This window comes from Cuculus canorus, chromosome 9, assembly GCF_017976375.1.
Source record: "Cuculus canorus isolate bCucCan1 chromosome 9, bCucCan1.pri, whole genome shotgun sequence".
NCBI lineage: Eukaryota > Metazoa > Chordata > Aves > Cuculiformes > Cuculidae > Cuculus > Cuculus canorus.
The window spans coordinates 28,039,986-28,052,719 of record NC_071409.1 but is presented as its reverse complement, the minus strand read 5'-3'; the positions used below and the strand labels follow the sequence as shown (position 1 = coordinate 28,052,719).

Genomic DNA, 12,734 nt, shown 5'->3' with positions numbered 1-12,734 from the left:
CTGCAGATTTTGAGAGGAGATTGTTATCATGGTATAAGATTGGCTATACCAAAGGATACTTACAGTGCAACTCAAAGATAAGCAAGGAACTTTCTGATCACCTGCAGACATATGTAATACCTTGGACAAAAATTATTATCTGGTTTACATGACAAGTTGTAATGATGTTTATGACAGGTTTCCGACACTTCAGTCTCAGCAAAACCTCACATCCCTGAACACTCCCGGTAAACAGAACAGATGAGTTATCAGCACAATTACCAGCCAGCATACAGCACTGGAATAGCAGTCCATGAAGACAGTAACATGGTTATCCACAAATCTTTCCCATTTCCTAGCGGAAGAGTCTGGCTAACGATAGTGGGGAGCAGCAGCCACAGTCCATGAGCAGCTCCAGCAAGCAGGGCTGGACCACTGCATTCTGCTAACACTTCAGCAAAAAATAATCTTTCTGTCTCTTAAAAGAAAAAGATAGTAAGAATGGCTTGAACTTTAAATGAAAAAATTGATGCTGCTGGTAAGTTCGCACAGAGGTGCGTGCCTGACCCCTTCAGTGTTGATGCTGTGGGAGTATGGAGAGGGCTACAGTACAGAGAACCCCGCAAGCACACGCAGTGGCTCAGTTGCTGTGTGCCGCTAAGGAAAGGGAAAGCAGAAACGGTCTCAACAGCCAGGGTTCACCATTGTGTGAGGTTGATGCAGTCAGCTTAACACTGCCATTTCACAAGTTTTCCATGCTAAAAATAAGACTGATGCATTCTGCTCCCAGCCTTGTAGTTCTGGTTTGGTCAAGATCTGCTGTTACAACATCATGTCTTCCCATGAGAAAGCCAGGGAGAATAACCCCAGAGAGGGCAGAGGCACCGCAGACCCTGAATGCCACAGGGTAGCATGGTGTCTTCTGTCTCCCGCATGCCTGTGGAGTGGGTACTGGTGCCCTCTCAACCTGCCAGAGGCCCTGTCCCACTGTGATGTGCCAGCAGCTTTAGCCAGCAGGGCACAGTCTCTGGGAGATATAGAAGGCCAAGATCTTCCCTGGCAACGAAAGGAGACAGAAGCAAACCTGATCTACCCTGCCTACTAGCAATCTGCACCAGGAGCACAGGAAATACTCATGAGAAGGGCTCACTTTGGTTGGGAAACAGCCTCAAGCAAGATATCAGGCAGAGCTCACAAGGCAAGAAAGCATGGTTGTACAGAATCAAAACGAGTCCTGGAGATCAAGAAGAGTAAAGATCAAATGGGGCTTAGCAAATTCTCCCCTTAGATATGAAAAGCTACCTGTATACACAAATTACAAGCAAAGAAGTGAGATCACCCAGTACTGATGCTGATAAAACCAACAAAGTTGTATGGGTATGTCCTGGAAACCACCTAATTACTTTGTCACAGCTTTCAGTAAGGATGAGGAACCCAAGAAGTCCAGAATTTTAAAGGAATTGTCACGTGAAAGCTCACATCCACAATAATACTTTTAAATAAGCTTGCCAAAGTAGGATGCAGTGTGGAGACCACCAAACACAATCCCTTCTCTAGACTGGAAGAAGAAAAGGAAGGGTCTGGCCAGTAACAGCCCTGCTATGCTAAGACCTGAAAAACGTGCAGCTTCACAACACATCTGAATAACATTAAATGGGATGGAACCAACAGAAAGGCAGAAGTTAAGGGGTTCTTCATCTTACAGGAGTATTTTGCATTACTGGCTTCTTTCACTAAGAAAATCACTTTTCTAGCCATGGTGTGGGAGACATTGACATTAATAAAAGGTCCCTTGGAGAACGTTGTGAGCAGTAACGTGCTTTGCACAGCCCTGGTGCTCTGCAGTGCCATAGGCCTCCCGGCTCTCCCTCCAGGTAGCAGCAGCCAGAAAGAGGTGAGACAGCAGGTGTCACCTGCACTGTGCCACATGGTGGCTGCACTCGTGGGGCTGAGGCAAGCTGACAACTACAGGGGCAAATACCAAGTGAGCATCATTGGTCCATGGCAGAGGGGATAAAAACTGTGCCTGGGTGTACAAAGTCATCCATGAGCCACTGCAAGAGCCTATAAAGTGGTTGATGGGAAGCTGATGTGTAAAGAAGAGAGGCATGAGTATCCTGACACAGCAGTGTCTAGTAACCAATCAGGCAGGGACCTGAGAGATACACCAGAAGACAGGCAAGTTCTCCATAGATAACACTTCATTGTAGCTTTACCCGCTGGTAGCTGGTTGTGAGTTGCTCTGACATATCCTGGTGAACCTGCTGATCACAGTCAGATGCTATGTGCCTGGTGATGGGGTTTGTGCCTCCCTTGAAGCCTCACCAGGCTGAAGGGAGACATACTTGCCCTCATCTGGGCACCACGGCAGCAAGCTGTAGATGGGAAGCATCACACTGAAGAGATGCTATGAGCTGAGCTCCCTCCAGGCTTAATTTTGACAGCTTACAGTTAATACCGGTAGCAATTGCCTTGACATAGGCAATAGGAATGTATGGACAACACTTGAGGATGATGCAAAGTGTTTTTTGTACAGTGGTGAAGCTATCACAACCCAGGAGCTGCATGACTTTGAAAACTAAAGTACTAACAAGAACCATGACACAAATCTGATGGTAGTTGGGGATCAATGAGCTGAGTATACTAATAAGTCAGTCACTACTTATAAGCATCCACCAAGGAGCAGCCACAAGAAAGGCAAAAGCAGTCCCTGGAAACTCAGTAGTATTTAAGCTAAGTGGTATACTGAGTGCATGCTGGCAAGGAATCGGTCTCAAAGGCTGGTTTGTAATCCGCAGGCAGACAATGCAGAAATATTCCTGAAGCTGCTCTAAGATGACCTGGAAAGCGGAAAGCAGAAATTTGATTGCCCAAGACAGCAATTCAAGGTACTAACAGTAGGATCCTTGAGCTTGTCAGCCAACTTGTCTTGAGCTCTTCTTGTAAATGGGATGCAATGGACAGCCAAGGAGGAGCCCCTGGCCAGCAGATGCCTGCAACAACAGAGCTGTCACCAAGTCAGCAGGTCACAGTGTCGCATTTTCTCAGAACTGCTGCCTGATGAGAACTATGGAAGATGAGAGAATTACTGTGATTCAGAATGAAACCTAGTTATAACAACCACAAAACTGTCCGCAAACCACTGCCCTCACCTCTCCAGCTGCTCTGTGAATGGGACTGGGGGCCTGCGGGGCTGCTCTGTCTGGGGGTTCAGCAGTGTGATAGCAGGGGCAGTCCCTGCTCCGGCCCCAGCAGGAGAGGCAGTTTAGAAGGCAGAGACATGACCTCAGAATCCTCCAGGGCAATGAGTCCCCTTCAAGCAACGTGCACATCTAGTTGGGCAAGGAGGGTCAATGGGCATTGCCCAGTGAGACATCAGGCACTGGAAAATAAATCAAAGAAATAAACCACAGCCATTGCATTGCCAGAGGAACTGCAGCAGGGCTGCATGGTGGGTGAGTGTTTCACCTGACTGCAGCGCTGTTGCAGGCTCCTCAGTCAACAGGGGGTGGTATGAGCCATGTCAGCGGTGACATAGGAAGCTCTGCCTCTGAGAAACGGGTTAAGGAGGGGCAAGGGTGTTTCTTCCAACAGTTTGTTGGTGCCACAGCCACCAGCAAATGCTCATCCTAGGACACCTCGCTGGTCACATGCCAGGAGCTGTGCTAGGAGGCATCATCGCACCTGCACGCCACACCACAGCTGGTCTGGGGAAACATTCACCTCTCCAAGGACTGTGAGTGAGCAGGTAATTACTCCTGCCTATTTGCTGGCCTGGTTCTTTTTGCTCTGCAAGGTACTGCCTTTCCCCAGCCATGGCAGGAGCTGAAAATGGTCATGGAGGAACTGAGACAGAGCTGGAGTTTGTGTATTTTCAAAGGCTCATTTTGATACTGGCCAGATTAGGCATGTTTTGGATGCTTAAAGGTTGTCTCAGTCCTTGCTAGAACTCCCCAATGCCTCTTATGATCTACCCTTATTTCTGGGGTCATAACTCATTTGTTGTGTCTAAAGCACAGAGCTGCTGCACTTACCAGCTGTAGCACATTCCCTCACCTCCAAAAGGTCTCCTGGCATGATTCCTCAGCAGCACAATTTTCAAAGCTAGATGAGAGTTGCCCTGTGGTTTGCTCACTCGGGACGCTTTCAAGTTCCAGGAACCTGCACCCCTGGAGCGATGTTCCCTTTGCAGGGAAAATTCAAAGACATCACAGATCTCTTGGGTCTTTCCCGTCCATGCATAGTTGCACCTAGAATACACTCCTATATTATATATACTCCTATATATTAACTTCTCCAAACTAGGGGTGGAAACAACAATATTGCCCTTAGGTCCAGGGTGATACAACCACCCACTAGACCAGACACAGCTCATCTCTGTATTTCACGTGGCTGCTGATCACTTTTCTTGCCATGACATTAGCGTGGGGTTTTTTTGTCTAGGAATGTAGCAGATTGCTCTAATACTTCTGAGACAAAGAACGATTTTTCCAGTCCTTGAAAGGCAGTATGTAGTCAGCAGTACTAGATTCTTGCTGCAGACCACTGCATGGTACCACTGATCATAGGATTCAATGGCAGTCAAAAATAATGAGACACACTCTTATCACTAATGTGAAGACAGGTCAGGACTGAAGGAAAGGACAAATATCCTTCTGCAGCACATCTCCCAGAGCTGTGAGGATGCTGGCTGGCTTCTCTTGAGCACCACTATAAAAGAAGTGATGAGAGCTGAGTTTAGGCATTCCTTATCCATAATTAGGTGGTTGTAACAGCTCATACAACTCCTAGCTGCAGGATATCTGCTCCTGTCTCATCCAAGCCTGGCCCAAAACAGAGGCCCGTGCATTTTCCCCTGCTGCCCTCTGTGAACAGTTTTTCCTGCGTGGGACCCAGTGAGAAACTGCACTTTTCTCTCCTCCACAACTGATTAGACTCGTGTCCTCTCCTTCCCCACACTGTACCCTACAGACAGCTCTGCTCTGCAGGGTCATCTCCACCGTCTGGTTTTCACTGCTGGTAAAGCCCTGAACGATCTGAATTAATCACTGATTCAATCAAGATTTGACCTTCTAAAAGGTTTCATCTGCTTTTGCAGGAACTGCACCTCTTAATACAACCAAAATGAACCTCAGCAGCTGCAGTATCACAGCATATGAAAGCTTTCCACTTGTCCAGCTGTGTGTTTTCATCCCAGTTTTTCTTTTGGGCATTTAGCTGAATGTGCTGGCGCTGTGGGTGTTCTGCTGCAAACTCAGCAAATGGACAGAAACCAGAGTCTACATGGTCAACTTGGCAGTGGCTGACTGCCTGCTGCTCTTTACGTTGCCTTTTAAAATTTTATCCCAGTTCCGTCAGCTGAAGGTAGGTAGATGGTGCCTGGCTCTGGAAAGTGGCTATTTCATAAACCGCTTAATGAGCACTGGCATTATCACTGTCGTAGCAGCTGATAGGTACCTTGCAATCAAGTACCCTTTGACAGCCAAGGTGTTTGAGGTCACCACCGAAGGCAGCTTTTGCCTCTGGATTTCTTTGGGTAGTCATCATCTGTATGATGTCCATCATTAAAAAGTTAGAGGAGCGAGGACAAGACGAACTTTGCTTCGAAAAATCTTCTGTTAAGCCTTCCGTGATCACACTGTGTGCTATTATTGTAGGGTTTTTCATACCACTGATCATCTTGAGTTATTGCTCTATACAAGTAATTGCAGAACTCATGAGAAAGAAGAATGAAAACTGTCACAAGGAAATGTCAATCAGGAAGGCGGTCTACATTGTGTCTGCCGCTCTTTCACAATCTGCTTAAGTTAACGCATTCACATTGCTGCCTGTCACAAAGGTTATTCAGTAATTTCTTCTAAGAAGAGGCTCAGTGGTGGAAGGAAGGTGACGGCATAACTTACTGTGGTTTCACAGCAGAGAGGCGGCAATAGACAGTCACTTGTCAGCCACCACCAGCAGGGATAGGGCAGGCAGAAGGAGGGCAGGATGGAAGAGATTCTCATTTAAGCTATAATGTAATGGTAAACTAGATCTTTCACTGCTCCACACCATCTTTCCTTGTTATATTCTGGTGAATGGAAGAATGCAGCTGATGGTCAATATCCTTCTACTCTCCCAGTGGCAACCGAGTAGTCAGGAAGAATTAAACCCTTTATTTTATCACTTTGAGGCTGCTCCCTTTAATGTTCTGGTTCCAACCATATCAGACTTGAGTGGCATTTAAGAAGGCTTTAGGGCCTGGCTCCCAGTCCCTGCTGCTGGGCAGCCCCCACGTGCCCACAGTGCAATCCATGCTCTGTGCCCAGAGCTGGCGGAGCAGAGCCAGCTCTGTGCTGGGAGAAGGGCACCTGCCAGGCGCAGCCCTTCACCATCACCTGGGGGCTCTGCTCTCTTCCACTGTGGTTTGGTGCTGTCCTCTGAAGTGACACCACTATATTCACAGTGGTTTAGGAATTTTAGAGGGGGGCAGGGGAAGGGGGGGGCTACTTTTTGTTTTTAAAGAAACAGACCTTTGAAGAGTATTAAAGGTGCAATAAACTGTGCAATGATAAAAGATATATTTTACTTCAGTAGCATACCTGGATTTTTTTCCCCTTTTTTTCTGTCTGGCCGGACACAAATGGCAGATTTTCTCCCTTTGGGAAGAGCCGCTGGCATTTTCAGTGGGTAGAGAGCAGCAAGGGGGGAATCTCATTCCCTGCTGTGGGTGGTCTGCAGTAGTCTCAGCTCTGGAAGAAGGAACAGGGGAGCTTCCTTGAGTGGTTGCATCCCCAGGAAAACTCAATGCTTGGCAGAATCATTTGGAGTCTCCAGCTGTCTCACATCATCGCAATATGCTGTAAGCTGGACTGACCTGTTTGAAAACAGTCATGCAAGACCTAGATGCTCAGACAAACTACCCAGCCTCCCCTGCCATTTGTACCAGAAACAATAGGTTCCCCCTCCCCCGGGACAGACAAGACATGACCAGGAGAAGACAATGAAAGAGGAGAGGCTACCAGGGCTGGAGGAGGTGGGCAAGGTTCCACATTTGCCCTGCAGGGCAAGCTTTGTCTAGAAGCCCTCTGACATTCCCAATGGAGCTGAGGGCACCCAGCACAGTTTGCAGTGAGGAAGCACATACAACACATGAATTTCCATAAATGCAAGTAAAAGAGAGGGAAAGAAATCAAGTCTACACCATTAAATGAGTTCTAGAAGACCTGACTCAATAAATGATGCATATGAGAGCAACAAATCCTAGATGTCAGTAACTTAGGGAAAGGCAATCAACCAGGAAGCTTCTGGGTTCCCCTAACAGTGCAGAGCTCTTGTCTGTAAGCAACCAGAGAAGTGCAACTGCACGAACTCACTGCCTCTCCCCTGCACGAAGAGTCTCCTATGGAAATCAGCCTCTTGCAGTACAGATCATCTCTCCAGGAGGTTTTTATATAGTTGTAGTCAGGCTGGTAGGAAGCAGAAATCCAGCACACCCCATCTTGTCCCAGTCCTTGCTGCAGCTGCAATGTTGTCTGTCCACAGCATCTGAGCCCACAGAAGGCTGGTTTTGCAGGGCCCTGGCACTACACTGTGAAGCTGAAGCCCATCCTTGCTGTGGATGACAGGCTGGAAGTCCACTGGATACGTTCCCATGTTACTGCAACTTGTAGTTTAAAAATCTCCTAAACCAGAGATTGCTTCTTTATGTAAAATGGCCCTATCAGGGGGTTTCTGCCTTCAATAAGCACACTTTTCATACCTATACAATTATTTAAAGAATTGAAACCCTAACCACACTGCTGACTTCCAGTGTTCACAATACAGGCAGCAGGTCCCTGTCAGACCTTGGTGCAGCATTGCACCAGGCAGAGTAAAAGGAGCCAGCTACTGCCAGAACACACCAGGTAAATCCTGAGGTGCATACTGCTCTGAATGGAGAACATCTGCACCCACCCAGAGCTGCCAAAGCCGAAGGTTGCTCTGAAACTCCAAAAGGCTTAGATTATGCTGTTATACTACAGGGCTGCACATAAAAGCGTCAGATCACTAGAGGGAAACCTGAGCTCTCTCAGCAACAAACTCTACTGCACACCTGGGAGAAGAGGGGCAGGAGGTGGCCTCAGAAAGCGGGACAAGGTGTTTTGGGACAGACTTCTGCTGGACTGCCCAAGAGAGAGTCCCTGGGAACTTTCACCTTTGCTCAGATGTCTACAAAGACGTTTAAAAACACACAGTAATATGTCTAAGACATACTCAACCAAGAAACGTCATATTTCAGTGGAACTCCTGTACTGCTTTAGAGGGCTAGTCTAAAAAATGAAAGGTTCTCACAGACATGTTTCTACCCCTGGTGATAAGCAAGAAGGAGCTAAGTTTCCAGCTTCCCATCCCTCTCTGGGCCCTGCTCCTGCAGCACTCCAGCTTATGGGGCAATTGTCCTATTGGAGAAAGCACCCTGGAAGGATGCAGCCATTTCATCAGGGCAATACTTCTCCCATGATTTATCATTGCAACTGTCCACATGCTTCCCCTTTGCTGGGGGAAGAAAGGAAAAATGATGTGTCTGGCTTCTGCAAAATCTTTGGTCTGTGGTGAAAAACATCCTGCACACAGAAAAAGAAACAGTGAAGTAGTTTTAAGAAGAGCTGGCATGTTGCTGTACCTCAAGGTGAGCCTCACCAAAATAGTACTTCCCTGTTATTGTCAGTCATGTGGGCCATGTGTGCTATTAGAGACATCAGGGGTGTTGAAGTTGTTGGAGATAATTTCATATTATAGATATCGGACATATTGAAGACTTTGAAAGTAACAGTTTAACCTGGCTGGTCTCTGCTCCTGAAACCCCTGCAGCAAGCTGAAGTGAGGCATGTGCCCTCAGCTAGTGCTTGCACCAGCAGCAGCCCAGGCCAGAAGCAACAGCACTGGCTCCAGAGAGCTGGGGCCAACAGGTCAGGGTGCCTTTGGCCACAGAGGACAACACTGAAATGCAAAAGCACCAGGCCACAGGGGTGTTTTGTGGCAAGCAACTTCACAGGATGAACCATTCAAGTCAGAGGCACATCACGTTCTTTGTACACGCCTAAAGTGATACCGATGGGGTTAACACACTATAACGCACATCACATCTGCTTCCAGTACATGGTCCATGCAGTTTATATATATAAATACCCCTAAATAAAATAAGTTATCTTTTTTTGGCTTCACAAGTCACCAGGGAAAACACTGACAGTGGTATCTCCAAGCCTATGGAGACAGTGACTTGACCACTAGTGCTGGAGTCCCCCAGGACCCACTCAGACAGCTACACGCACTGGGACGCATGTCTGACAGGTGCTGGAACACAGCTCCACATGACAGTCACCCGCTGAGCCTCAGTCTGCCCGTCGACAGACATCCACTGTATGCCCGGCACCCCATAGCCAGGCTCACCACAACCCAGCGCAGCCCCAGCTGGGGGCACCCAGGGGAGTCACTGAGGTGCCTTTGACAGTGCTGTGAAGCTCAGCAGCTCTGGGTGCTGTAGAGCAGTGACCCCTGCTGACACCAGCCCTGACAGCATCAGCACAGCCCCACAGCTGCCTTCCCCTCTTCCCGAAGCAGAGAGGTTGTCTGGATCTCTTTACAGGATTCTTTTCAATGTTAGATAAACTGTGGACAACCAGGAAAAGAATGGCCTAGCCAGCTATTAGCAGTAAGCCCCAGGTCTGTCTTCTTCATGAACTGCATCTGAATGGTATTCCTACGCTTTTCTTTTACAGCACTAGTGATTCTAGCAGCAAGATAATATATTTTAAAACATTTAGTCACTGTTTTCAAGTGATAAAATATAATATACAAATATCTGCCTCCTTTTGCCAGATAAAGCTCCATGCAATGGGTATTTATCTTCTGTGATACAGAGTTAGGAATGAAACTTAGAATACTCTTGAGCCAACTTCCTGAACATTATAACATAAATAAGATTCAAGCTCTCTTACCACAGTTTCCGGCTGATAACCCCAAAAGAACTGCCTTGGTGAAGTTTACTCTTGCCTACAGATGATGTGTGGCAAAGAAGCATCTGAAGAAAATTAAATTAATTCTTTTCACAGCCTTTTTTCTTGCCCCCTCCTTTTTTTTTTTTTTTTTTTTTTTTTGTAACTGTTTCTTGCCAGATATCCTTTTATAGACTGCAGTGCTGTATAGGGGAATAGGGTTTAATAACAGTAGATGCTGGCACTTGCACTCAGCTCTGGCACCCTTCATCCTGCTCCAAGCAGATGAGGGGGGTCTCTTAAGACAAACCTGTTTTGCAGCACAAAAAACAGGGGCAGTCTCTCTTGGAGAAAGCCAGCTCTCAGCATCTATTCAGGACCTCTATCAGACTCCTCAAAGGCCTCTATGCCCAGGACACTGCAGCGCATACAGCACAAGTCATCCCTGGGAGCAATCGCATTGCTGTCTGGCCTCGATGCCTAAAACAGCATCCTAGCTGGATGCAAAGTGATAGAAGTGCATTTGTAAAGTGTAGACAGTCCTGGCTACAGCAGACACAGACAGATGATACGATCACACAGCCCACCCCTCTAGGCAGACTGGACCACTCTGGGCTTCAGATAACTGCTGGGTCTTTCAGAGGCTGCCTGTCAGCCCCACCATAGCCTGCGTCTACAGAAATTCAAAAGTTGTCATCTCAGGCTGATATTTCAGTGACCTGGTAAAGTCACTTGCCAAAACTTCTGTCCCCTAAGATTTTTTTTAAAATCTTAGCTTTTCTCTTTGTTCAAAAAGATCTGCATCTGATTGTGTGGTGGTTTATGAATTCTACCATTAGTTAATTTGAGAGGGTTTATGTCTGCTTGAGGTTTTTTGCCTGTTTGAGGTTTTTCGCCTGTTTGAGATTTTTCACTTTCCTGCAAAGTGCTTTCTTGCTCCCTTTCACGTTGCGAGGCTTTTCTATACAGACTATTTATAGGAATGCACCTGTGCTAAAGTGAAGGGACCCTTTCCGCATTTCAATAAGCCTCTAGCACTTAGCTGGAAGCAGAAAGTTAGAAGGTTATCATTGTAAGTGGCATGATCATACTCAAATGTAAGTAAGTGCAGCTTTATTTTCAAAGCCATTCACTCATGCAGACTTGTGTGTAAAGGCACTTGGCTATGGCAGGCAGCCAGAACAAAGCCAACCACCTTGACTCAGTTAGACTAACACTACACATGAGAAATAAGTACCAAGTAACTGTTAGGCTCAAACATCACAACGTCTCTGCACACAAAAGAAGATGAATTCTCCGTGAAACAAGCCAGAAAGCCTTTCCCCCTTTGGGGCTGGCTGGGCTGGCAGCACTTTGCAGTATACCTATCTTGCCACCACTTCTGCATCTTCTACAAACCTGAGACAAAGATCCGCCATTTTATTTATAAATACTAATCATATGCTGATAGCAAGGACAGATAATCTGCATACAAAGAAGAAACAAACTACGTCTGATTGAACTTACCTCCATTACCACCCTCTTCAGATGCCAGCTTCGAGGATGGCCACTTCTCTTCTGTGTAGAGACCCCATCTGCACAGAAATATATAAAGCAACTTGCTCAGTTGCCCTTCCCAAGGGAAAACAGACAAAGCTGTGCTTTCACAAAGAGACTTTTTTTTTTTTGGTAGCATAAAACAGGGCTCACCCTCTCTCAAAGGCTGGCTATCTTATAAAAATGAAAAGGAGTCAGCCAGGACAGATTAGGAGAGATGAGAACAAAACAATGCTCATAAAGCATTACATCTACAATGTAATGACTATTAATGTCACTTTGACATCTACACACATACAAATAAATACACACGTGTATCTTCTTTCATATATGTATACAGACATATGGGAAGAGAGCACTCCAGGCAAAGAAAAAGTCAAGTTCCACCTTGATGCCTCTCCTCCAGTTTCCAGAAATAAACTACCCCAAGATGGCACTGTCGGGTAGGGTTTCCTCTACCAGCACCGGCAACCACTCAGAACTGTCTTTGAAGGAATTGCAGACATCCCTGTAGGCATTTCCTTAAACTTTCTTTTTTATCTCGTGGTTTTTTTTTTTGGTTTTTTTTTTTTTTTTTTTATGTATGACCAGCTCTCCCTGAGCACTTTCTACTTCTCAGCAGCACTCACTGCATCTCCACATTAAGTTACTAAAGTTGGGACTTTTGTGCCCTGGGATCTGTCAGGACAGATTATGGAAGCAGAGAGGGTGACAGTAATTGTCATACCTTCAGATCTATGTGCCAATATGATGAGACAAAGGCTGGTGAATCTGTACTGACAAATGCTTCCTGCCAGTAGACTTGGCTGTGACAGAGCAGTTCATGCTGTAGTCTGAAGAAACTTCAAGAAAACCACCAAACTAAGCAAACACACAAGCCATGGGCATGCTGCCAGTATCCAGGTGAGACAATACCAGTAGGAGGAACAGTCCCCAACTCACTCTCAAATATCTTTGTCCCTGGGACATACCATTCAGTTTGGCCATACCACAAGGGTCCACAGCTGGTCTGACTTCTCAGCAACCCCTTGAGACATCCTGTATCGCAGCTGAATATACATTCTTCTGAAAACAATAAAAAGGTAGTGGCAACTTGGCCTTAAGTAAGTTAGGATGGGAAAGATATCATGCACAGTAATGAAATAGGGCACATCTCAGATCCGGAAAGTGTTACACTTAGGCCAAACTGTGACTTTCATTTGACTCTAATCCATTATAGTTGATAGACTTGAGTGTGAAGGGCTTCCTGCCCAGTCCCTATGC

General features: G+C 46.4%; 1 pseudogene; it reads left to right on the top strand.

Moving 5' to 3' along the window:
• Positions 1 to 5,103: 5,103 nt before the first annotated feature.
• On the top strand, positions 5,104 to 5,785 carry LOC128853047 (G-protein coupled receptor 35-like; annotated as a pseudogene).
• The last annotated feature ends 6,949 nt before the right edge of the window (positions 5,786 to 12,734 follow it).